Source organism: Apaloderma vittatum, unplaced genomic scaffold (assembly GCF_000703405.1).
Source record: "Apaloderma vittatum isolate BGI_N311 unplaced genomic scaffold, ASM70340v1 scaffold8692, whole genome shotgun sequence".
In the NCBI taxonomy this organism is placed as follows: domain Eukaryota; kingdom Metazoa; phylum Chordata; class Aves; order Trogoniformes; family Trogonidae; genus Apaloderma; species Apaloderma vittatum.
Genome location: NW_009705249.1, coordinates 105490 through 131705, shown reverse-complemented (window position 1 = coordinate 131705; position 26216 = coordinate 105490). Strand labels below are relative to the sequence as shown.

Sequence of the window (26216 nt, the reverse complement as noted above, 5' to 3'; positions counted from 1 at the left end):
TGAAGATAAACTCTATCTCTGGTATGCAGGAGGAGATTTGGTTTTGACACCCAACTCTGGTGTGCTGTGGCCTGTTTGTTTTTCCCAAGGACACAAAGGACAGCGTGGCCTGGGTCACCGTTCTCCTCCTCACCCTCGGCGGCAAGTCAGTCCATTCCTAGTCTCCTCTCAGCTCTCGGCGCTGCTCTTGCATACGCTGTTACCAGGGCAGCAGTAGTGCTTTTTTTTCCTGTCACTGGGTTGAAAGAATGTTTCTGTCATCCTGCATCCCAAAGTCCCCACAGGTACTGGAGAGGTATATTAATTTCTCAGTTAAAAAAATGTAATAGCGGGGAAACCAACCCTGCAGGAGCTGTATTTGTATAGAGCTAGCATGTGGATATAGATGCTTTTCAGGTGTGCTGAGGCAGGTGTGGGTAGGACTGGTAATAGCCGTTCTGAACATACAGCTTGCAACATTCCACCAAAAAATGCTCTGAAGGAATCGGGAGAGGCAGAAGAACTGGTGAAGCAGAAGAGCGTTTATGAAAGAATAAGACTCAATAGAGCTCCAGACAAAAAACGGAAATCTAATATGTGACCTTGATCCAATGAATGTGGCATAAGCTAACAAAATTAGTCTCTGTTTAACTTCCTGATGTGCTCTCGCATGGAGATCGTTTGGCAGAGTTGTTGCTGTAACAATCTACAAGCAAAGCAAGTGGCCTTAAGAGAATAACCACTGGGGATTTGGGAAACTTGTTTTGAAAAATGAGCGCTGTTTGAAGGAAACAAATGGACTAGCATAGTAATAAATAGCATTAAAAAGTGACCTTAAGAGAATGCTAAGTGCTTAAAAGTCAGGAAATGCCAGAACTTGTTTGTGAGAGCCATTGTAGTGCAGTCTGTTTCTAAAATAGTACAGTATCTTGTACATCTTTTACAACCTTCAGTACAAATGAATAATATATTTTTGTTTGCTATTAATACTCAGTTCTCAGGGATGATTGGAGACATGAAAGGACAAGCAGCACGGGAAATATGACAGGGGCTTCTTATTCCTTTAGCTGCAAGCTGTCTTTTACGTAGCTATATGAAAACAAATTGCCGTATTGCACGCATCACAGTCGTACTGTTGATGCTTATGTCCTCGTCAGAAGTGTGCTGAGATGTTTTTGGCACTGGGAGGTTGTTGCTGCCTCCAGACCCTGGATGCTGCATCTCTCCCTCATCCCTGAGATTTCTTCCAGCTGTGGAATAGCAGGGCTTAAGGCAGCCGCACCGAGCCACAGGGTCCAGATAGGGTAACGGACACCACACCAAGAGCTTTAGGGATAAAAAAATTACCCCTAAATAATGCTGTGGTAAGAAATACGGATCAGGAATACAAATATTCAGGTTGTTACAGCAAGAACTTCAGCAGCTCAGTAGCACAACTGTCCAGGTCAAAATGACAACAAATCCAAGTAATTCACCAATAATAAGCTAAACTTAATATCTGAGTAGGCAAAGACCTGCAAAACTCTGGTCGTAACCATGATTTATCAGGCAGGGCAGCCCAGGAATATGATGTGAGGCAACAAGGGTTACCATGGGCCCAGAGTCCGTGCAGCTCTGTGATGGAGCTGGGTTTCTTCCATGCAGTCTCCATCTTTGGCTCGAAGGGTCTTTGCCGTCTTTCATCTTTTGAACCTCTTGGGAAAGATGCATTCTTCAGAAGGATAGAGCATAGGATGTCTTCCTCCTGCTAAAGTCATATTCTCCTGTTGGAAGGCTCTTTTCTGGAGACTGGGACGATCTGGTGAGCAAGTACCTGTCTGGAGCTTTTGTCCATTGGCCTTTCCATTAACCTGTGCTGATCACGTAAACAAAGTCAGGATGTGCAAAAGCACCCCGATAAATTCATGAAGCGGTTAGGTCCTCTCCCTTATCCTCCAAATCCCTCTTTACATTTTTTAGGCTCGTTTCTTGTTCCCAGACACATGCACTGCTGAACAAGGGACTGTATCATTTAGGATATTTTAGTCCTCTTGGCTGTTGTCTTAATGCTCTGCAGCTGTAGAGACTGGTAGCGTAATTTACTACTTTTTGTCCCCAGCATACGCACCTCTCTTGCAAAATGTAGTCTTCCAGGCAGGTGTTTAAAGGCAAGGTTGGCCGGGAGCAAACCCCCTGAGGGTCCAAGTTCTGCCCAAATTTCAGAAGAGAAACAAGATCTTTATATATTCAGTACTTTTAAAGAGAATTAGCGTACAGAATTCTGTTATTATGGAATAGTGAGGACCTCAAGCCTTTTCTTCTCTGTCCCTCAATCACAGTTCTTTCTCCGAAGGCCTCACCTGCTCCTGAATTGCAGCTATCCAAGGATATGATTGCTGTCTGTGATCAGTGCTATCTGACAAGAGATGCAAAATCATGCTGATACCAACAGCAGGGCCCAGAACAGAATCGCAAAATTATTGAGGCTGAAAAAGACCTCTGAGATCATCAAGTCCAGAGGGTTTCAAGGGTTTCAAGCCTTTCTTAGAGCCTTCTCAGGTCCCACTTTGAGGATGAGTTTGACTTAATCATAGAAGATACTCCCTTTCTCCATGTGCCCAACACAACCAGCAGAAAGTCCATTTTTCTCTGTCATACTGCAGCTTGTCACTGAATGTGTGCCAAGGCAGCAGAAATGCTTTTGTAATCCTAAAGTTTCACCTGTAGCCATCTGACCAGCAGCCTCTGCTTGACTTTCCCAGCGTGGGAATGGATCTGGGTTTTGGAGAAGCACTTCTGAAAGGCAGTCCGGTGGGTCAGCTGTTGCGACTCCATAGCTGCAGAGCGCAGGTTGCTGCCCACCAGCACACACCAGCGCTCCTCCCCGCTGCACTGAGAGCCTCGTGGACCTTTGTGGCGAGGCCAGGCATGCCGAACTACGCCCGAAACTTACTACCAGATGAATATTAAGTTGGCGTATGAATGGCACAGCCTGGTGGCAAATTTAACAGCTGTTGGCATCTTTTTTTTCTGCAGGTGCCGATCGATGGGGTCCAGGAGCCGCAGGCGGATGCTACCAAAGGGCGCTGCCTGCGCCGAACAGTCAGTGTCCCCTCCGAGGGACAGTTCCCCGAGTACCCACCGGAGGGGGCCACCAAATTGGGTGAGTGGAACCCTGGGCCGTGATAAAATCGTTTTAATTTATAGCTGCGAGCTGTAGCAGCTGCCACGGCAGCATCCTTGGAAAGGAGCCTGCTGAGGTGGGTAGCGTCACAGCTAGGTGGTGGTGGAGGCCAGGCAGCCGTGGCGATGTTTGTATATGCCTCCAGCAAAATGACTTCCTGGATTTATTCCAAGAATCAGAGAGGTTGTTATTATGGGGTACCAGGGAAGCCGGGCTGTTGCTATGCACACAAAGGTTTATAGCTGTGTTTGTAAGATTACTAGACAGCTCTGGGATTTACAACTTGCGAGCTTCTGAGTGCAGGTGAAGAGGAGTGTAGCTTTTGCAGAGAGTTATAAGTGGTTCCTGCTGTTTTTCAGAACTGGTAGATGATTGTATTTTGCCTCACTTTGAGTCTCTCAGTAATTTCTTTTTGCTTCATGTTTTCAGAACCGGTACTGGATAGCAGGTTTTTCTATAACTTACCCTCATGCCTGCACAGGGTGCAGTTCCTGAAAGACCCAGCCAACTGCCTGCTGCTGTTGGCTGTAATTATGCATGTTGAAATCTAGGGAAAGCAAAAGAATGGGCAGGTATTAAAAACGAGAGACAAAAGCTCCGTTGCAGTAGTTTCCCAAGCCCAAGTTTGGCCCTGTTCCCCCTCTTTATTCCACCCCACCTGTGGTTGCATAAAGAGCATCATTCTGACTCTTTCCAGAAGAAAAGAGAAGTGAAGGGAGGCACATACAAATGAGCTCTTCTTTCTATTCCCAACCTATGCAAGAAGCTTTCCTTGGCATAGGGTGCTAGGATCTAGGAGCAATTCTTCCTTAGTTCAGCTGTAAAAAAAATACCAATCCTGCGAGAGAGCGAGCTATGACGAAAAAAGTAACATGCATCTTTAAATAGTAAATAGCAGCCTTATCAACATTGCTATCAAAGGTGAGGAGCAGGTAAGGAATTTTTGATTTCACAGGCTCAGCTGTTTTTTGTGCTGAAGAATTTCATTCTGTGGCTGTATTGCACACAAGTAATTAAAATCCCACTCTTCTAGATAGTCATCTCATTGCAACTGTAGTGCCGTTTTATTTGTACTTGCCAGTGGCGCTATTTAACTCTTCCTTATTTGAGGAAGGTGGATGGGGTTCTTTTCTGGATTTTTTTGGTTCCTGGATTAGAAGTCTGAAAAGAAACAGGGCATGTTGGGGATTTAGGAGGGAAAATGGCAAAACACGTGAGTGATGTAAACAGAACCCCTGTTGGATTTGTGGCATTTCAAATGCAGCTCATCTTGTTTTGCCACATGAACAAATACTCATCCTTGTTTGGAACTAAATCTGGTATTAAACATGTTTACACAGTGTTATGGCCAAAGTACTTGCTCCAGGTATGTGGCTGGTGAGATGAGTGAAGAATTATATTGCAGCCGGTATGTGCTAGGCAGTGAATACTACTTGCAGCTTTGCAAGCTAGCAAGACCATTAAAATCTAGGATTTAAATGCCTTCTTTTTCTATACCACACGCAAAAGAAAGAAACGTAAAGAATTTCTAGACTTCAAGAATTTCTAGACTTGACTGAGCATCTGAATAGCTGGAAATCCCAGTGTTATGTTTTTACATGTAGCCTTGTAACCTTCCTCTTTTTTTGAATTGCTGCACCAAGTGGATGACTGTCCTCTTTGGGTTTATGCCATTACTATGTATTTTGCTACAATTTTACATACATGTGGCATGCTATAGCATGCTATGTGATGTACGCCTTACAAGAATATCTTAAAAGCACCAGAGAAACTCACATCCACGTGGTCACCATATGAGAGCTGCAAATGTAGTGAACATAGAGGTCACAAAGTTCTTAGCTAAAAGAAGTGGTCACACAGTGGGAGGGGAGAAAGACAGACATGAGCTGGAGGAGAATTGAGCAATGCCCATACTGTGAGGGAGGACAAGGGTAAGTGGGAGGGAAGGTCGTATTTAATCGCTGATGGCAGCGCCTGAGGTGGTTCCCTTGTTTTCACATTCTGGTTAGAAATGTCTCTTATTGTGATTGCAGAATTCCTGCTAATAGAAAACAAGTGGATTGATTGCTAGCATTGGGAGTAGCTTTGTGTCAAGATGTTGAGCTGGAGGACAAAACAGTGAAGGAAACCACTGAACATCTTTATAAAGAGAAAGAAACGGATGGTGCCATCCAGAATGTATCGCAAGCAGCACAGATAACTGGACTAAAATAGCTTTGGAATGGACACTAAAAGCTGAAAAGCAGCACAGCAGAGGCAGCTAAAATGTCTAGTAGAGAAATTGCTATGCAGAGCTGATAAGAATATCTAGCTTGTCCAAGGGAAGCGTGTGGATAACATGGCAACAGCAGGCGTTGCATCTGATGATGATATCTGAAATAGCTGCTTGCAGAAGAGCTCCTTAGGGCTGGCTGTAGTGCAGAGGTTAAGGCAGAGCAATGGCATTTGCTTTTTTTGCCGAGTAAGATTGCCATACGTCTCTTGTGATTTATTGATTTATTTCTTTATTAAAAAGAGAAAAAGGCAAAATCAGGTGATGGAAAAACTTTTTTTCATCTGTAGCACCACTGTTATACCTTGCGTGGGATGTCGGGAGTATTGTATGAGGCCAGTGTTTTTTTGTTAACGGAGTGGCTGGAGCAGCGCATGTTCTTCAGGAGCTCTGCATAATCAGCAGTAGGACCCATTCTGCAAATTTTTGTGGCGTTCTTTATAGCGTTGCACACACATCCTTGTAGCACCATTCCTAGGAAGTGTGTGGGAGGGAAACTACCCACGTTACAGCTGGGAAGTTGAAGCAAGGGATGTGTAACTAAGAGGTCAACATTAAGTCAAGTGTGCTTTACCCAAGGGCTGTGGTAGTCATTCTTGCCGTCTCTTTCATTTTTACCCTTGCTGCGGGGTTGGCTCAGCTGTTCATGAGGCAGCTGCTGACCCACCATGGTTTACAGTCCCGTGTACTAAGATAGACCCCAATTTCCACATACTTCAGTACAGTAAGCTGTTTTTTTCAGCTGCTAGAAGAGCAGCTGAGCCATCCCTTCTGTGCAGGCAGAAACCACTGTGGTCACCCTCAAATGAGAGCCAGAGGGGCGGACACCAAGATAAAACATGAGATAAAAAGTGACTCGGTTAAACAGTGAAAACTAGTAGGATCATTTAAAAACTGTAACTCTAGAGCATACTCACCATCTACTGCTAGCTTAGGAGCCTTCCCACTGCTTGCAGGTTGTTTCTAGTGTTGAAAGCCTTAATTCCTGTCTGGAAGGGATGCTGTCAGCAAGCCATCCGTTAAATATAGGCTGCAAAATTTCCTTAGTGTGTAATCTGTATCATTGTAGTAATACCTCTCTGAGAGTGAATAGACACACTCTAGGTATGTCATTTACTTGCTAGGATTTCATCTTGGCCACACGTATTCAGAGGTGCTTCCATTCAGGGAAGCTAAAAATGTTGCTGTGATTTTTCCCTAACTCCACCTTAATAGCCTCTTTCCTTCTTCTTTCAAGTCCTACTTTCAATGGGCTAATTCTGTTGCAAAGTATGATATAGGCCCCAGCACCTAAATGTTCTAGGAAGAGGTAGAATGAAGAAATCTCAAGCTGGTCAGGCTCTGTATCGCCTCCATTTCTGCTTCAGATCCTGCTCTTTTTTCCAACAGGTGTATTTTTTCCTCTGGGGAGGTTACATCCTCTCTAAAGGAACGTTGTTTATAATAGCATATTGGAATTAACCATTCATACAGTAAAAGCATGATTCAGATTTCCATCATTCATACTGTTCGACAGACTAGTAACAGTTATTGCTTCCTTTCCCAAAATAATCCTCTTCTCTCTTACTCTGCCTCCTTCTCACCACCTGCTCACACTAAGTGAGAGTTGATAAGGAGACCACACAGTGAAAGTTTTGATTCTGGCATCTGGGTGCATCTCTGTGGCATTAAGAGATTTTTTTTTTGCATATGTGAAATATCAGAGGAATTAAAAGGGGAACTGGTTTGTATTTTGGTGTGGTTTTTTGCGCCTTTTTTCAGTTTTTTTTTAAATTATTAGGGAAGAGCATAGGGAGAGAGTTTTCTGAGATACTCTGATACTTAGGCTCATGTTGATACAAATGGTTTTTCTTTTTATATTTGGAGATAAACTCATCCTGGAAGAAAAGGAAGATTGTTTCATTTGTTGAAACAAGTTAACCTTATGTTTTCCCAGTCACATCTGTGACTGCTTCATATGAAGGATCTTGAGAAAAGATTGCTTAAAGCAGGTCAGAGGTGAAGATGCTCTGCAAATTTTCGTTTTCTTCTCACCTTGAGTCACCAGCATTGAGAAATTTTGTTTTGTATCCAGTCACTTGGTCTAATCAGTGGGAAAACGTAATTTGTCCCTTCTACCCACACTAAATGCCAGCGTGTTTCCTTGTCGTCGCCTTCATTTATCTAGTTGTTCTAAACAACGTTAACATGGCATGTAGATGAGGAGCTCTGGTGAAATGGTTTTGCAATACAAACAAGCAGCCAAAGGTGAGAGGAGAGGAGGCAGGGACTTCTCAGTCCACCTTTGCTGCTGACAGAAGTGTCTGGAACCACACACAGAAAAAGAGGCTAAGGGCGCGATCTCTGTGGCTACTTGAGAGTTACCAGTAACAAAGCCAAGCCCTTCTCGATGGGTGGTAGATGATAAAATGAGGGAGAATGGCCACAAGTTGTGCTTTGGGAGATTCAGGCTGAGAGAATAAGAGAAAGTTTGGCACCGGGGGGTAGCGCAGCACTGGAACAGTTGCCCAGCAAGGCTGTGGAAACTTCATCCTTCAAGTCTTCCGTGGCTCAGCTGGACAAAGCCACCGCTGACCTTACCGCGGGTTGGCAAGGCCCTGATCCGAGTGGAAAATGACTAGATAACCTCACGGGGTTCCTCACAACCGGTATTACGCTGGTTCCCAGTTTTACTCTCTATCCCTTTCCAACTCTCTCTTCCCAGTGTGTGTATATCTGCCTGTTGTCGTAAAGCAACTGTAACTTACCTCATGCAGGGACTCTCATTGTTTTCAGCCTGTTTTTTGAATGAAGTAAAACTGATACTGTGTCTGCCTCCTCCAATTTCTCCAATAATTTGTGTCTCCCAGCCCACAAATGCTGAATTTGAGAGAGAGATAATGGTCTTGGAGGTACTAAGTTCCTAAAAACTTTAATAAAAATACATGGCCTGGTGATCAGAGAGGAAGCAGGCTGGACAACTTCTGATGAACAGACAATGCGTGCTCTGCTAGGGACATGAGCCCTGAAATGCAAATGGAAGGGAAACTAGGTACCCTTGCTTTCCTGATCACACAACCGTTACATACCGGGCATCTAATCCGAAATTCTAGCACAATGGTAAATCATAGAATGGCCTAGGCTGGAAGGGACCTTAGAGATCATTTTAATCCAGCCTCCCTGTCGCCAGGGACACCACCTCTCGACTAGATCAGGCAACACATGGGGACCGAACGGGAATCGAACCCGCGACCTTGGCATTGTTAGCGCCACGCTCAACTGACTGAGCTAACTGGCCCCCTTCACCCAGGTTGGACTTCTTTTCAGATCTGAGTTTCTTTGAATTAAAAACGTAAGTGAGAGGACAAAGCTTGAAAGTAACTGCAGCTATTCCTATTTTTTCTCAGGAAGACTGAGGCTGTTAAAATTGACTTTAGATCTCTAAACAACTTCAGGCGTATACTTCAGAGCTAAGAAAAATAAAAAATACCTTTTGCACTGTGGTGAGACACATGTGCAAATCTGAAATTTGATGGAGATGGAATCTTGAGGCTTAAACATTACTTTTAACTTCCTGATCCTCTGGCTTAGTTGCACAGTTGATAGATTTCCACCTTAGCAATCATCCCCTCTGCATTTCCTCAAGCTGCCTTTTTTTTTTCGATAAAAATTCCAGTGAATTCGGAAAACCCTCCAACCATGCAAATGAAGGAAGAAGCAATAAAAGTGAAGCATCGATCTGTTTTGGTGTCAGATGTGCACTGTTACCAGGTGATACCAGTGAGCTGTGCAGAAATCCCGCCTCCTTACCGGTTTAAAAGGTTCTATGTCCAGGGACTTGGAAATGGAGCGAGTGGCCGGAGATTAGTTCAGTGTCATCTGACTTCATTGCTGCCTGGTATGTACCTCTTACAGCAGTTCCCACAAGTGGGTGCTGTGCCCTCCTCTGTGGATTGCACCAAGAAAATACACAGCCCGTGCTCCTCCTTCAGCTAAAAACTGGACAGGAGAGGAGACCCTAGCTAAGAAGATTCCTAGGGTTATTTCAATACTCACTGCTTCTAAGACAAGGTTGTTTGCACCTAAAACAATCAAAAGCTGAGCCTTGCTTTCTGCAGATTCCGGCTGGGGTGAATACTTTGTGACAAAAGAATAAATAGGTTTACTCTTTGCTTACCACATAATTACAATCCTTGTGTGCTAAGGTTTAGGATGAATACCTGAAAAGGATTGCTGTTTTAGAGGGTGGGATGGAAAGGGAGGACAGTCTGTTTTGGAAGACAGGAGATTGTCTGTGACCTGGTCAATGACAGAATCTGCAATGCACCAATCTTATTCACTAAGGATTTACTTAGGAAAGATGCAAGAATTGGAAATGATGGACTTCCTCTAATTTCTAACAAAACTATGTGCTGACAAGAGGGCTGTCCCTTCAACTTCCATCACTCAGCTTTGCCTACAAAGGGTGTCTGTTAGAAAGGGAGGATGGAAAAATGCAGTTTACAGCTCCCTGTATCTTAACTGTAGGGATTTATGATGTATCTTGATGAAATGATTTTCCCAGTTAGTACCATTTGCTTTTTAACCCTGTTGCTCGCTGTGAATTATCCATCTCCTGTCAACTATTATGCATGGAAAGGATGCAAAAGAGGGCTGTGGGTTTAGCCCTCAAATTGAGGGGTGTGTTGTATAGCAGTATCTCTGGCAGGAAGATGGATTCAGATGTGCTGACCGGACTCATTTGCAGCTCTTTGGGTTTGCCTGATTTGGGCGTGCACAAGCGTGTCTGTATATACATGCACAAATACGTACATAAGAGGGATTCACATTTTCCTTTGTGCAGACCCAGGAGACTGAAGGATCAGATGTGTTACCATCCATTGTCATTTTAATTTAAATTAGCAACTCTCCACCAGTGTTTTGGGGTTTTGTTTATTTTGTTTTCTTTTTGACATTACTCTTTGCCTGCTCTGCTATCTAGTGCTGCTGGGTCGCAGTCTCCTAGTGCTGGGTGTGATTAGGGGGGACCGAAGTGGAGACTGAGTCTCACCGAGATCAACTGGAATTCTAGAACTTTAACTGTCTTTGGATGATTTGGTTTTGTTTGCCTGTCGTGTTATACCCTGAAATGCAAACACGTGCAAACTGCGAGGTGCATTTTGAAAAACCTGTGAAATATGGCTGCTGTTGGGCATCGTTGAAGAATCAATGGGCTACACAGCTAATGTGCAAAACATGTCCGTCTGTCTTCTGCAACCACGGAAGTGGTTAGGAAACTTTGAGAAAAGCCCTTAAGTAATCTGAAATTTGGACAATGTACAATTTACTTGCCTTGGAAGGATGAAGAATTTAGGCAACTCTGCTTGAAATTAAAACTAACTCTGGGGAGGCTAGATGTAACAAACAGGATGGCTGGATCTCGGTGACATTCCCCCTGGGCAATTGGAGTTATTTGCATGCAGAAAATTGCCAAGCTGCTATCTTTTTCTTCTTCTATAACGCGAGCGAAGCCAAAGGATTTTTTTTTTGTTCTGAAGCTGCTGAAACTTTATTCCCTTGGACACAGATCATCTGTGCTGGAAGCCAAGTTTCGTCATGAAGCAAATTTTATCTGTTCAGATTTTAAACCTTTTTAGAGCAGAGATTAACAGGGGTATGAACAGATAATCTTAAATTGTGAGTATTGGCACGTAATCCGTTAGGGTTTGCTGAGGTTTTTTCCCCCCTTGGAAATGTATTATTACAGCCCTGCCCATTTCTTCCAGCACACACAAAAAAATCACTTTAGAGATTTTAAAATTTTGTTCCGTGAGCATAAAGAACGCTTTATAAATAGAACGTGTTTTGCAATGTGGTAATTGCTAAGAACTGGTAGCTCTTGGACCATCTGGGCCAGATTTGTTGACTGTTCTAACCAAACCTCAGTTTATTACGAATATCGTTTTCCTTAGATTTCTCAGCAACACCAATAAAAAGTTATTTATGAAGAAATCTGCCTTAAATCATGCATGAACTTACTGTGGCTTGTTAAATGTTGTAGGCGCTTTTTTATAGTTGTTTGATCTTGTGGCAAAAAGTAATTACACTTCACCCAACCATGTATACTTGTGTTTTTTTCCTTCAGCAACAACCGGATTAGCACGTAATGGAAAATTAACCTTCCCTCCTACAGCCTGAATTTCTTGATCTTAAGTCTTGTCTAGAGTTAATGTGAGCTGCTGAACTAAATTTTGAAATGTCAATGTAATTAAATCTCATTCAGACTTCAGTATCAGAAACAGAATTAATTGATCAGCATATTCCTTTAGTGTAAATTGATACTCGACAGCTCAAATATTTATGAAATTGGCTTGAGCAGACCTAGTTTGAGGTTCTGTGAAATTAAAGATGCAAAGTTCTCTCCGCTGCACAGGGGTGTGCACACCCTTGTCTCCCAGCTTTATCACCCTCCTTGGTGCTGGTTCTGCCATGTGCTCGCCAGGCGGATTGATTTGACATCACGCAGCAAAATTGTATTCACGCACAGAAGTGTAGAATTGCCCAGATCGGGAAAGATCATCAAGTCCCAATGATTAGTGTAACACTGACGAGTCCTTGACTAAACCATATCCCTTAGCACTGTGTCTGTACTACTCTTAAATACCTCCACTGCCCTGAGTAACCTGTTCCAATGCCTGATAACCCTTTCACTAAAGAAATTTTTCCTAATATCCAAACTAAACTTCCCCTGGTGCAACCTGAGGCCATCTCCTCATGTCCTATCCTTGTCATACAGAGCAAGGGACTGACCCCCACCTCGCCACCACCTCCTTCCAGGGAGTTGTCCAGAGCCATAAGGTCTCCCCTCGGCCTCCTCTTCTCCAGCCTGAACATGCCCAGTTCCTCGGCCGCTCCTCACAGGACCTGTTCTCCAGACCCTTCACCAGCTCTGCCGTCCCTCTCCGGACAGGCTCTAGTGCCTCCACTTCCTTCTCGTCGTGAGGGACCTAAAACTGACCACAGGGCTTGAGATGCAGCCTCGCCAGTGCCAAGTACAGGGGTAAAATCAGTTCCCTGGTCCTACTGGACGCACTGCTCGTGCGGTGTGTCGGTGGGTTGTTACCTTTGAATCGGCTCGCCTAGGTGTTCCAAATAAGCCCGCAGCCATGTGGGGCTCCCAGCACAGAGGAGGGGGTGGGAGTGTGTTGCTGAAGGAGAGCCACGGTGCTTCCACTGCTGCTCCCGCCTAGGAGCAGCCTTGGAGTTACAGTGGTTTGGGTGTGAAGCGAAGCTGCTCTCTGTGTCAGCTTTGATCTAGCCGGCGCACTTACAGTAAGAGTGGAGCCCAGGCAGCAGAGATTTGAACAAGAGCTTGTGTTACACCTGCTTCTGCCACCGCTGAGGTCTGTGCCCTCACATTCTTACAGCTGCTGTGACTTGAGCTGCTTCTGGTATGTCTCTGGGTGGTTCGGGCTCCCGCCTCGCTGCTGAAAACTATTTCATTAGGGTTGCACATTTTTCTGCCCTAGGCATGGCCTTACGTTCCCTATCTCATGCCAGCTCTGCATACATACATCGGGTTATGAGTTTACCCACTTTGGTAGCATTTGTGTGTTTCTGTCATCTTTTTGTTGTCTAGACTTCAAAACAAGAAAAATACACATATGGACAAGCCTGTATGAACAGTGGGGAAAACGTGGAGCACCAGTCAAGTCATGCTTCCAGGAATTTTAAAGAAATGGATTTGTTGTGAATAACTGGACTATGCTGAGTAGTAAAATCATCACCTTTTTTTATTTTAAGGAAACTTGAGACTGTTGCTCCTGCTTCCCCTCCCCCTTGGTTTTACATTGTTTCTAGGAGGTTTGAACCAGTCTTTTCTTCTCTCATACCTCCGCCTTTCCTCAGCGTACTTTCTCCATGTCATAGTATATTGAGCGTTCTCATAACAAGCAAATATGAACAAGCAGGGTTGGCTGGTATTGCACCATAATAATCAGTGAGCTACCCAGTATCTTATCTCTAGAGTGCTGAAAACCTGTGAGTCCTTGGATTTTTCGTTTAGGCAATATGGATTGTTGTTGCGGCCTTTGGCATGTTTCCATCTGCGCATCTTGAGTTGCCTGTGGCTGAAATGTCTCTGAAGGTGTTTAGTGAAAGGCTTTTGTATATCTGCAGAAAAAGTGCTGAAGCATTTTGTCACTGCTGCCCTAACATCCAAAGTTTTGGGGGATTTTCTTCCTTATAATTAGTTCTGGTCAAGGATGGCAGAACTCGCAAAGAAAGCTGTAGTAGGACAAGAAATGTGTTGTCAGTTCTATGTCAGGTTTTTCTATGCGAGACCTCTGGAGATTTGTTTTCCGTCGGGCAGTAGTATTCTTACATCTTCAAAATAGTCTATGAACAGGAGCTAATTAATCTCCACAATACCTCTGTGAAGCAGACAAGTAGAGTTTTAAAATAATAATAAATAAAAGCAGCAGAGTTTTTGGTATTTTGTCTGCAGTCTTGTGATACTTACACTTCACTGGGTCAGTGACACACCTCCTGTGGGTGAACTACTTTTTATCAGTGCATAAATAAAAAGGTTCATAGTGTATGAGGTGGCTTAGGTATTAAATTAGATTTAGGCAGGCATACACTGGATATTTTGCTAACCTGCTTCCCCTTTTGTAAGTGATCACTCTTCCATAGTATAAGGGGAGGAAGGAATTGTCACCGTGGTTTTTATCTACAAAACAGACAAAAATGTTTCAGCAGCACAGCAGCGAGATAATTTACTTAAAAGAAAAATAATAAAGCCACAGAGGAAAAGCAGGCTATTGAACTCCGCTGGAGTTCATCAGAAACTCTTCTAACAGGCACCTCTGTGTCGCAAGCAAATCCCCGATTCCCAAGGGAAGCCTTGGAGACGAAGAGGACTATACATTCTAGCAGTGATTAGTGTCCATTAAGATTCAGCTTGGTGTCCACTAAAGTGCTTTTGGCTACAAGCTAATAATTCTTGATGCATGTTTGAGACTGCTTTATCCTGTGCATTACCCAGTGAAGAGTTCAAGGGGGTTTTGGCTTTTTTTTTTCCCCTCACAGATGGAACTGCAAGTATTTCCTTGACTAGCTTTCCTTGACCTTTTCTTCTTTCAGTGAGTCGGATATAGTTTTAGGTGAGAATCTGACCGTTAAAAACTCCAGTCATCTCACTTTACTGCTAAAACAGTAGCAGGAAAGTCTAGAGAAGCAGTCACCACGCTTGCTGACCCAAAGACACCAGTGTTGTGCAAATAACGAGTGCTTTGCTTTTGCAGTCAACTTCATTACCCTTTGGCTGCAGGTGGTGTTGGAAGTTGCTGGTCGAAAGTCTGGGAAACCCTAGTGGAGCTTCCAGAGGCTGGTCACTTTTCATTGTCACTGGATTAATGCTCTGGTCTTGCTTTGGCGGTGAGGGCAAGGGGTTAACCATCCCACCCAGCAGCAAGGAGGTAGGAATTCAAGAATGGTTTTTGTTGGGTTTCCGAGACTGAATTTTCATAGAATCATAGAATGTGATGGGCTCGAAGGGACCTTTGAAGATCATCTAGTCCAACTCCTCTGCAGTCAGCAGGGACATCTTAAACTAGGTAAGGTTGCTCAGAACCCCATCAAGCCTGGCCTTGAAATGCCTCGAAGGATGACGCCTCCACCACCTCTCCGGGCAAATTTTGGAAGAGATTTAGTATTCCTTCTCCTGGTAAAGCATGTGGTGGTGAGTTGACCGTGGCCAGCTCCTGGCTGCCCACCCAGCTGCCCTCACCCTGCTCCTCAACAACAGGACAGGGAGAAAATAAGATGGATAAGCTCCAGGGAAACCACTTACCAATCACCATCACAGGCAAACAAGGCCTGAGTTGGGGAGAATTAATTTATTGCCAGTTAAAATCAGCTTGAAGCAAAAGCTTGGAGCAAAACTGAAACCACCACCTTCGCCACCCTTTTTTTCAACTTCATGCTTTTGTTCCTGACCTCCTTGGGACCTCTCTGTGTGGTTGTACTGGAGCCATGGGCACACAGGGAAAGCACCGCTGTCCTCTGAGCTGCTGTCAGTCTGGAGGTTTGTGGGAGAAAGAGGATCCGCACTGAAATATCATCCTTGTGCCATGCCACTTCTCCTTCATGGTTTTGGTGGTGTATGAGTTGAATTTAGTACTTTATCCTGATAAAGACACTATATTCCGCACGTATTAAAACGATATTAATTTATTCAGGTCGTCAGTGCTCTAAGATGTTAGAAAACCTAATGATGCTTCTTTGTTTTTAAATTAGTTTCTGAGTCTTTTGCAGCGGACCAAGTAAGGGAAACTTTGCTGAATACAGACAACTGGGGTTTTGTAGATAAATTAATCTGGAATACACTGGATGTATAAAGAGAATGTTTATTACAACATTTTTCTAGTCGGTTCTCTTCCTGCATAACCTGGCATTTTAAAAATCTTCTGCGAGCTGAGTGTTCCCATACATATTTCTAATTTTAAGTAGTTCAGATAGGTGATGGGAAGATAGACCTGAAGTAAATATCTCCCCTTTAATTGTAAATGATTGATATTAAAAGAAAGGGATTTACATTTAAAATTTAGAGGGTCTTTTTAAAAAAAAATTCATCAGTTATTTTCTTTATTCTGCTCTAGTGCTTCTGCTCTGCTAATAGGGTTTCTTCAGCAGCCACCTCCAGAGCCAAAAGCTGTAAATGTGCCTGCTCTGAACAGAGGCCAGGAACCGGTTAATTCATTGCACTGATACTTTTCTAGACATACAGGGAGGCAACCTCCTGCTCTTCCAATTCAACAGGCCCCGTTTGATGAGAAGGAGAATCTTAGGCTCATCAGAAAATTGGTTATTTAAGGAAAAGTCACGTGGTAATATCATGGGATTTTTTATAATCCTTGTTTTGATGCAGGTTTTTGGAAACAACTAGACTTCATAGATGGCGTTGCAAATTCCTGAAACTGGGTAGATTTCTAGAATGCTTCAAAGTGCTTGTATAGTTTGCCTTTTTACCCTCCTTGATTTATTCTTTTCACTATGTTCCCACTTCACCATCTCTTCCTAAAACTTCAACAGGTGTATGAGCTGGATTTGGAGGACTCCTTCAGTATTTCAGAAGTCTTACTTTGGGGTCAGTAGAGCAACTTCTAGGGTTGATAAAAATTAATACTGGGGCTGAACCTTCCCACATCACTAAAAATAGCTTCACTGGAGCAAACAGGCAGATTATGGCCTTATTTCAGAGCTGGATCCAAAATTTTAACCCTTCTGTTTGAACCTGGTTTAAAACAAGAGGATTCCTAAATTATATGAAATGAAGAAGCAAAACATGGAAGCAAAAGCCAGAAATGTAATGGGACAAACTTAAAAAAAAAAAAGAAAAAAAGAAAAAAAGGCCAGGATTTGCCCATAACAGCATTAGAACTCTTTGAAGAGATGTACAGACCAACTTTCATGACCTGGCCCCTATTTTTTCCATCTTTTCTGTCATGCCCTGTGGTATAGACAAACTGTCTGATGTTGCTCCACCCTCCAGAGAGATGCCTTTCTGTGGTGCTGTGAGCGCAGTTGGTACAGTGCTCTGGAATGAAGTGTTCTCTGTAATTACTGTAGTATTTGGCGCGTTGGGGTTTTTTGGGGGGAGCAAGGGTGGTGAGAGGGGAGATTGCAGTCACTTATGAACTGTTACTGCGTTTTTGCAGTCTGTCTCAGCTGAGATCGTGAGACCGTTTTGCCCCACTGTCTCTGGTGATTAGACATTTCTAAGCAGCAGGTCAAACGAATTTGTCTTTTAGAGGGACTGTTTATTTTGCCTTTTAGAGGGACTGTTTACTGCTGGTAGGGACAGGTTGTTTTTTGGGGGGTGAGTGTTCTGTGAGCTGCTGTTCTGTCCCCGCACTGATCTCGGTGTGAGAACCCTGGGTGTAGTTTAGCGGTGGCTTTAGAGGGCAAGGGAGCAATTATAACTCTCTGTTCTTTATTTTGCAGTGGGTATTGTTTAAGCATGCATTCCGACAAGTTTCTTTCCCAAGGGCTACGCTCGGCTTTTCACGTGGATTTCTCACGTGAGCCTTGGCAGGGGGTAGGGTGACCAAAGCTGGTGTTCCTTCCAGGAGAAACATCGTGAGGGTGTGGAAGGCTGTTGCCCGAGAGAATGTACAGAAGCTCCTCTTGAGTAATCCAGCAGGAGAAAAGGAAATGGGCAGCATTAGTGGGGGAAAAAAAAAAAAAGGACTGAATTGAAGGAGGATGCTGTGTGACAAAAATAGAGTCAAATAGGTATGTTCGACCTGTCCTGTACACACGCTCTCTCTTAAGAACTGCAGAGGGCAGGAGAGAGCAGCGCAGCCTCAGAGCTCTTCCGCCTTTTTAGCAACAGGCTGAACAACTTTGCGTTCCTCTTGTGTGTGTGTGCTTGTCTGCTCTGCTCCCCGGCTGCCAGGTGGGATCTGCTGGGAACCAAACCATGGACTTTTAAACTGATCCAGCTTGGCGCTCTTCTCAGCAGGGACATACAGTGCATAAGGGGCAGCGGTACCCAGCCTCTTTAGGTTTTTGCTTCTCTGCCTAAAAAGAGCAGCTTTTGTCCTTTTATTTTAGAGCAGGGCTATACCTGGAATTTAAGATCTCGACACTTCTAAAATTAAAAAAAAACAGAGCTCAGGAAAAGGCTTTTGGTATCAGGCTTTGCCATTTCACTGTCAAAGCCACAGATCTTAGACTGAATTTATAAAATAAAGTTTAATTTGAATAAAAAAGGTAGTGCAGGAAACAAAGGGTGCAAAAAAAGTTCATTGTCTAAGTGACTCTCCAGGGCTTTTTTGGTACTGCGCATTTCCTAAGTTGTGGAAATGTTTGAAGTGGGGTAGCATCTTCAAGTGCAGTTTTGTCCGAAGCCGTCAGACATAGCTTCTTGTTCAGCTGCCAAAACCATGTTTTCATCTTGACCGGGTTCTTGTAGTCCGAACAGCGTATGCAGTGACACCAGCCTCTTCAGTTTCCCTGTAGTTGATTTTAGTCTTGGGAGCCAGCTGCTTGAAAGCCCCAGATTTTCTCGGCATCGAATGTTGTGGTGTGGGATTTTTTGGGTGGTTTGGTTTTTCTCTCTTGCTTAAGAGGAGTCTCCTCCTGCCCACACCCCCTTCCACCGCACCCTGAGTGCTCGCGCTGTCTCTCAGCTCCCCCACCCTCCCTTGGGACAGGAAAAATGAAGTGTCTGCCCATCCCGGGGAGATGGTGTCGCGCTGCGCGGGAAGGCGAGCGACCGAAGGGCGGCTGTTGTTCAGCCCGAGGAGCCGAATAGAGAGACTTGAGCTTGAGGGGCTCCGGCTCTGGCTTTTCTGCATTCCAAACCGGCTGAGGCGGAGAAAACAGGAGAGTGGGGAGCGAAGCTGGGGAAGCTGCGCTGACTTTCTGGTTGGCATGGTGGCAGGACCATGGTAGAGGTGTTGGGATTACCGCGGAATGCAGTTCACAGGTGAGATCCCTCCCGATGTGGGTCATGCAAATAAGGGACTGTATTGCTGCAACGTTTCCAGGGAGGCAGGATTGGGTAGGAGGCTCACAGATAGTTTGCTGGAATTTTAAAGTGACAAGACTTAAAGCAGACAGAAACTTTAAGGTGGGGTTTTTTGGGGTTTGCGTGTTTGGTTTTCTTTTTCCTGTGTTGCTTGTATGTGTCAACTCTTTTGTTCGTTTTTTCAGTTGTATACACAGTTGGACAGATATTTATGGGGATTTGATGTGGTGAATGGAAAAGTGGATTATTGGTACCCTTCTGCTCACTAGTATAGAAATTACGCGTTGGTATTCAAACATAGTATAGATGTAAAAATGAGAAGCAAGCTTTTGCAATGACTTTCAAAGTTAAAAATCTAGTTTATCGCTACCCAAATCATTAGATTTACTTACCTCCCCCTCCCTGAAAGTCTCTACTTACCTAACACAAGTCAGTACATTTTTATATGACATCAGGTTTCTGGATAAGGCCAGACATCATTCTTCAAGGGCACGCTGTGGGAATATTTTTTCAGTGTTTATTTAGGGCTAGCGTTGCGTGATGTTTTCAGCATATGATATTGCCAACCTTGCTTCCTGTCCTTCAGCAAATGATAAATCAAAGCAGTTCAGGGAATCCTACAGGCTGAAAACAAGAGGATTTGTTTTCTTTTCAATATAAAGGACACTGGCATAGTAGTGCTGCTTGCTTTTCTAGCAGCAGCTTTTGTCTTAAAACTTACTGTTAAGTGATAGCAAGCTGGAAAACATTTAAATTCATGCCTTTTTTGATATATGTAAACATTTTTCAGTAGCTACAAAAAGCAATAAAAGTTGTCTAAGGAAACCACGAATGGAATCTCCCGAGTTTATTTTTTTTTCTACCTTGGAAACATTCTTTAATAGGTACTGATGATGAAGTCCTTAGTCATTTTCCTCCTCATCTGTAGACGAGGGAGAATACTAATTTGCACACTTGGAGAGACTGTTTTTGTAAGCCTGAACCAATGAGGTTGTTCTGCAGCCGCCTTTGAATTACATGATCAGAAAATGAAAACCTTCTGCCTTAGCTTTTTTTTTTTTGGAGGGGAGGAGAAGCATGTGTTTCTTTCAAAAACGAGCAAACTTTTGGCAAACTAATCAGAAAAGCTCAAGGCAACACAATCCTAATCCCCTCCAAGTTTCATTTAGATGATTTTGGGGTGGTTACACGGAGATACTCTTTAGAATTCCCTGTGTGTTTTGGGGACTCTTTTGCATGATTAACATGTTAATAGGGGAGTGAATTAAATACTGGGGAGTTCTGGAAGGCAGACGTGAGCAGCAGCTTACATTCCTGCACATTCTTCGTGTGGTGCCCAGCTTCATCTGATACTCCGTGGGTGCTCTTGCTCTTTCTCTCTAAGATCTGTGGGGAGGGGCAAACAGTGTAATTGTAAAGAATACTTGAGGTGACTTCTGTCACAAAGATCTGTTATGGCTCTTTAAAGCTCATGGGAACAAGTCAACTTTGTTTGTATATAAGCAGGAGGAAGGGGCATTCTGGCATACAGAGGCCAGACCTGCTCCTTGCCTTTTCCTGATGTCTGAGAGCAAGCGCTGCACCAGCTATGCGATTTTGGAAGTCAGAGAAATCTGTGGTGCAGCAAAATACAGGGTATGGACAGCATTTGTAAGTGGCTCATTGGCATCGAGAGGCAGATTCATCTTCCAGCCTGTAGAGGTACGTACCTTTTCTCAAAGCTTTACTTCTCCGCAGAGGGAATTCTTCCTTTTATCTAAATTTCTTGGCTAATTGGCATCAGACAGCACAAATGTTTTTTAGGAGAGCTAATAATGGTGGGATTTGACACTGAGCCAATGGCAGAAGAGAGACCTAATGATCCCTGTCCATTTAATTTTCTACGTATATGGGTGACTGCTTCTACTAAGGCAGAGGGAAAGCTGCTCGAGAAGTCAGCCAGCAAATGCAGTCGGCGCTTACAGTTTCAACAGTATCATCTCCACATGTCAAGTGGCCAGCAGACTATGTATGTTATGGATTTAATGGGAGATGGTGCTGTGGTAAATGTAACTGCAAAAACTCGGTTGCGGAATTGTGCAAGAGCTGCTTATCTGAGCAGATGATGGCAGCTGAAGGGCTGTGGTGAGGCTGTGTAGGGTTTTCTTCCACAGCTGAGCAGTGCTGCTCCTTGCTCAGGCCGTGGATCTACAGGGATGGCACACGGCATCGCCTTTTTCATCTCTTGCCACTTGCATGCAGCATGCTTGGCGGGGACTTGGCCAGGGCAGCATTGTGACGTGAATGTCTACCAGCAAAGTGAAACAGCTTGGCCGATGTGTTTGCTCAGAGCGAGCCCCCGGGCAACCTGCAAAAGTGGCACCAGCCACAGGTGTTCAAAAATTGAAAGAGGAGATTGAATTTTTTTTTTTTAGTATTAGTATTTTCCTGCTTGTTTTGATCCTTTTTGGATTCAGCTTGAGTCAGATTTTCAGGCTCAGATGCACTCAAACTCTGAAGGCCCGGTCCTTTTTCTAGAATAGAGGCTGCAATTGTCTCCGCATTTGTCTGATTCCGGGGGTAATGACCACAGGAAAAATGCCAAATGTACAAAACGCAGCTTAATTCTAATGCCAGCTTCCACAGCATTCACAGTCTTAAAGCCCTGTCCTGGTATGTCCTAAGGTCACTCTGAAATGTTGGCTGTATTCTCCAGGGGACCTCTCACCGGAGCATCCAAAAAGAATCTTTAAGATATTGCATCAGTCAGAAATTAAGCCCATGTCCACAAGATGGAGGGCTTGGTATGTCCTTAGCCTGTTACCTTGTGGTGTTTCCTTGCTTCACCGCTAAATTTGGTCCCTAATTTGGAAACAGATTAAAAAAAAAAACCAGAACCTTCCCGTGCTGCCTTTCTTGTACTGATCTCAAGTGTTTGGAAAGGCCTTGGGCTTTGGCAGTTGCCATATTTTGATGCTTACATAGAGATTAACAGAGAATATTCCTATAAACACAGGTGGAACAGAGTAGTAAGAGGGAGGGAGACCACATGATTCATAGGCAGGGGTAGGAAATCATATTGCTGGTCAGAACCACTCGTGCTCCAAAATGCTCCTGCTTTTCTGCTGCCTACCTGGTAAGTGCCAGCTGCATGTTTTCGGGCTGCTAGAGGCTATCAGTCTCTTGTTGGTGATTTTCTGTCTCGTTGTCTGGTGTTAGAAGTGCAGGTTGTAGTGAATTAGTTCTCTTTTTTTTTTTTCCCGCATCTCTGTCAGTCAAGGAGAGTTCAACTCCCACTTACTCATGTTGGCAACACTGCGGTTTCTTGACATATAAAGGGAGCAAGCGATGACCTCAGGGTGGAGTAAAGCTCCTTGTTGGCACAGCACCCTCAACCCCGCTCTGCAAGAATCGCTGGTATTTAGTTTGTGCTGGAAACAAGCAAGTCAAACTTGTTGTGGCAGTGCTACGTAAAAGCTGTTACCTTGTACTAAGCCTCGTAGGAAGAGGGTAAATAACGCTGAAGTTGATGCGGTGGTGTGGCAATTCCTACGTGATCCGGCCAGAAGCTTAAGAAGTCATATGGTCAGCAGAATATCGTGTATTGATCGTGTTGAATTGCTTCCCAAAATACTTTGAAGCCATCTGTGAGGGTCTCGCACATTCTGATGGCACCAGAATGTTGCAGACTGAATGATGAGACGTTTAATTCTGTTTCATCTGAAAGCGGTTTTCTCAAAACTGTCGTTCTCTATGCGATCATGTCTAGTCAGAGAAGGTGAAAAAATCCCAAAACAACCGCTACCCAAAACCCAGCCATCACTAAATTTTTCTTTCGTTTGTTTGCTTGTTGGAGATGTCCTCCCAATAACTTAGGCTAAATAAGAAAAATCATTCCTGGCTGTTTCCTGAGGGAAAACATTAGAAGAGAAAGCAATGGTAGAGACCAACATGAATGATGGTGGTATTCCAACAAAAGTGCCTTAATCAATTATTTTCACTAGCATTTTTTTTTCTCATTCTGGGCAAAAATCGCCACTTGTGAAGAGCATCAGTTGTGCAAACTATGTGGCCTACAGGGTGAGCAGGAAAAATGGTTCTCTGTGCCTGATGGCAGCATTCATGGGGAAGTGCTTTGCAGCTTGGAGGGCAGCTTAGTGCAAGGCGTCCCCTGTCCCCAAACCCCAGCCTGCGTGATTTCTTCTTTCTAACAATTCAGAGCACGTCAGCATCTTGAAGTGCAAAAGGATCAAGCAGTTGAGTCCTCAAGGACAGTAATAACCAGTCAGATTGCCGACCCTTTGTGCTGTACCTGTCCCTCTCAGTTACATTACGAGCACTGGGAGGAATTATTTAAAAGATACTTTTTCCATGGTGTTCCAATCAAATTTCTGATAAATCCATCACATGTGAAGTGCTTCTCCTGGTCTGTCTTTCTAATAAAGCTCCTTTGTAATGATTTAGAACAGATAAAATCTGAAGGGACCCCTCAGAACATCTGTAAAATAGTGGTTCTGTACCTGAACTGCTTAAGCAAGAGATAGGGCAGGGAGGAGCGGGTGCCTCGGCTTGCTGCCTGCCTACAGTGTGGTTGCTGGACAGTTATTTTTTTTCCTTCTCCTTAATGCCTAGGAGACTTGGAAGTACAGCCAGTAAAGCTCTCTTGCTTGGAAAGGTTGGTTTTTCTAGGACTACTTCTGGGCGGTGCAGGTCTGGGGGATAGAAGGAAGTAAGCTGTGCTCCCTTTTTTTTTTTCTTTTTTCTTTTATGTCAGCAAATATTATTTGTATTTGCTTTTTGCCATTTTCCTTCCAGTAGCTTTACAAATTCAGTGTTTGTTCTTGTTAATTTTTGTCTTGGTCATTCTTAAGCTTTACTTATACTTGAAGTTTGCATTTCGTGGAAATTCTTACTCAGAGAAAGCATGACGATGGTGTCACTTGAGACACTGGTGATTTTAGTCCTGCCAGTTTAAAAGTTCAAAAAAATCACTCCCCGTTCTTCCTTTATACTACCTTGAAAAAATGGAAGAGCTCTTGGATTTCTGGGCCAGATCTTCAGATGTGTGAAGCAGGTGATAGAACTGGGCTCGGTGGGCAAGTGATCAGACCCTGAATGTTGTTCTTTTCTCCTGTTCTTCATCCATTTTTGAAGCTTGGGCAGCTCTTGGGGATTCGTAATTTTTCTTTCAGTTTTAGCATTAAAGCAACAATTCAGAACATAATATTTCTAGCAAAGATGCTAGCTCAGAAATCCTTTTTTAAATTGAAGCGCTTGGGACTCGATTCATTTTAAGCTGTCACGTTCGCGGCGTTGGTGAGCAAGGGCTTCCGTATCAATTTTTGTGTTTGGCAAATCTACGAAAATGGGGAGATTGTTTTGCTTTTGTAGCTCTGTCTTTTCAGGATGTTTTCAGTCTGCTCTGTTTTGAGCACCTAGTGTTTATGGTCAGAGGGAAAGAATATGGAAGGCATTCTTCATGAATACATTCTTGGGCAAGAAGTCATCGCTTGAATACCAGCATCAGAAATTAAGTCATCTTTACATACTGCTTGTTAAATATATAGCTGGGTATCTTCATGCTTTAATGCCAGATGTCTGTTTACATGAGGCATATGGCTCACAGTTTGGGAAGGCACTCCAGAGCGGATGACTCTGTAAAAAATTCTTGGCCCTAATTTGAAATTAAATTAGCTTAATGCTTTTAGAGTAGTCATTAATAGGTACTTGCAAACTACCGTGCCGCTAGCAGCATAACTTAGGCAGATCCCTCGGCTATGCTGAGGATACCTGAGGCTGGACTGAGTACAGAACTGTAGCTAAGTTGGTGTGGGCAGAAAACCCACACGGTCGCTTCATCAGTGAAGTTCTGAAAATAAAGCGGTTCTTCCCAGCAGAAATACTTGTGTCAGAGCTCTCGGTGCTTCTGGTTAGGTCCCTGTTTCATCACACTAGCAAAGTGTTTTTTCCATGGGAAAGTGGGCAGCAATCACGGGACGGTGTGACCTGCAGTAGTAAAATGTTCTTCTTGTTAGTTTTGGGGTTTGGAACTGGCTTACTTAGGGTTAACATGCCCAAGAACCAAAATCACCATAATTTGCCTAATCTTCAGTTACAGTAATTTTTTTTTGATAGTTTAACACTGCATCTTTCTGGTCTACATGAGCAGCCTGATGGTTCCTTCTGTGCTTCCCTCCTCGGCCTCTAGATAAAGACAAGTTTCTTTTCTCACACAATGCTGGACATTCTTTGTGGTGCGGGGTGCAGGTACGTGTCTCACTCTGATCTTCAGTTGATGGTTTGACTTTCAGTCTTCCTGCTCTCCTCGAGCATCTTTTTTATTAATACATCCTGGAGGGGGGAAAAAAAAAAATGTGTGTAGCCTTAGACCCAGCAAAACTTTGTTTTGTGGGTGGGTGCAGCCAACAGCATGAAGGGTTCACCTCCAGCCCTACAACGTTACAGTCTTGCATCAGTTTTGCCAGGAAAACACAATGCTAGGATTTAGAGAGGGAACTGAGACAGACATCCTAAAAAAAAAAAAAAAAAAGCCACCTGATTTGTGTTGTGTTCAGGAGGAAAATATTATGGAAAAATTGAAGATACGTTTTAAAAGTAGGTTGAAATTCAGCAACTGACTTTGTAGGTTTCTGACAGCTTTTTCTCTTTAACCTGAAAAGCATGGCTGTAATTTTAAGATGCTGTATATACTCAGAATAGTTCATATGTGCCAAAGAAATGCAAGGTAGTGGGGGGCGGTCTCTTAAGACATAGCTTGCTATTATGGAAAAGATTTTGAAGCATTGATTGGATTCATATAAGCAGTTAGGTGTAGCTTTATATTGCAAGGGAAGGATAAGACAACTTCTGTGCTCAGCTTCCTTAAAGATGAAGTAGGAACAGCCAGCCAAGAGGCCAGATGATTTTTCTAGGGAGTCTCAGCTGGCATGGAAGAGCTTTATAAAAGCCTAGCCCCTTCGGGTTTAGTTTAAATTTTTGTTTCAGTCGCTGACGTGTTTGTCTCTGATGCCCTGTTGAAGCTAAATACAGAAAGAGCTTCCTGACATTATTTAAAATGTCACTTGTACAAGGAGAGCTCTTGCCTCTATTATTACATACTAGAGAACTTCAAGGTTTGTTGTCTTTCTCACCTTCATTTTGAGTCTTTCTGTCCCTATTTATCTTTACAGGCTGTCGGCAGGCGCAGCTTTCGCTGCCCCTGGGTTTCCTCCAGCTCCAGCAATTGTTGTGCAGGAAATTCTTCACTCTGCCTCCCTCCTGAGTAACCACTGCGTGAAGGTCTCTGATCTCAGCTGGGTTTGGAAGGA

General features: G+C 43.7%; 1 protein-coding gene across 1 annotated transcript in view; it reads left to right on the top strand.

Annotated features, from left to right (window-relative positions):
* RASAL2 (RAS protein activator like 2) overlaps nt 1-26216 on the top strand; it is a 94894-nt gene that overhangs the window by 5368 nt on the left and 63310 nt on the right. The window contains exon 2 of the mRNA XM_009865320.1: nt 2995-3121. The gene's annotated coding sequence lies outside the window, so the exon portion shown is untranslated. The remainder of the gene's footprint in view (nt 1-2994; nt 3122-26216) is intronic.